Source organism: Dromaius novaehollandiae, chromosome 3, assembly GCF_036370855.1.
Source record: "Dromaius novaehollandiae isolate bDroNov1 chromosome 3, bDroNov1.hap1, whole genome shotgun sequence".
NCBI classification, from domain to species: Eukaryota; Metazoa; Chordata; class Aves; order Casuariiformes; family Dromaiidae; genus Dromaius; species Dromaius novaehollandiae.
This window is the reverse complement of record NC_088100.1, coordinates 92,687,314-92,688,246: the sequence shown is the minus strand read 5'-3', so window position 1 is coordinate 92,688,246 and position 933 is coordinate 92,687,314.

The window sequence follows — 933 nt, the reverse complement described above, 5'->3', positions numbered from 1 at the left end:
CTTTCCTCTTGATTTTCATTTTTTTTTAACTTTAGGAAAGTGTTTTACTTCAATTAGGCTCTAAATCCCGTAGTAACTGTTAAAGTTGAGAAACTGTAGACAGTGAAGATCTTCAACCATTAGCTTGCTCAGCAAAAACCTGATTTATTCCGAGCTGAAGTTGGTGGAAAAACTTCAATCAACATCATCAGCGGAAGTTTGTTTGAAGTCCTGAGCATGACGTGAGGTTAGAGGTAGGGGGAAAAACAAGAAAACAAGCAGAGTTCGTAATACCAGCATGTGGATCTCCAGAGGGGGAAAAATGACCTTGTTTCTTCCATTTTCATCAGTGTGTGTGAAGAAGGTATGAAATATTTTTCAGTGGTTATGGTGGCTTTCCTATTGGAAATGCAAGAACTGAGTTTGAAAAGCTAGTGTAAATGGTCAAATTGCAAAAATAAGATAGTTAACTAAGAAAGGTTCTTCCAAGCTGTTCTTACAATTTTAAGCAGTTATAAGAAGTCATTTATCATTGCCCTTCTTTCTTCAAATAACCATTTGCTGTCAAAACCAAAGAAAACAAGATTTGACATGCTTGATAACTTTAAGTTAAAATGGAAGCTGGGTAATGAGTAGGGACTGATATTAAAGGCTTTTTGTAATTTCTGTTTCTTCTGCAAATGCTTTTCTGATGATATATCTGAGCTCACTGGATGACAAACAACAGCTAAGTTCCCCCTCACACACTTTTTTTCTTTTTCCATTTTCCTTCCAATTTCTTTGGTGAAGTGCCTAGTCCCTTCTAAATCCACAGAGGAAGAGAGGAACTAATTTTCTTGCCTGCTTTGTATTGAGCAATGGCAGTGCAGGGAGGGGAGATATGAAGGAAAGGCTGAATTTTCCATACTCCTGCATTTTAGGTGGTGCTGTTTTGGAATACAAACGTGCTTTTTG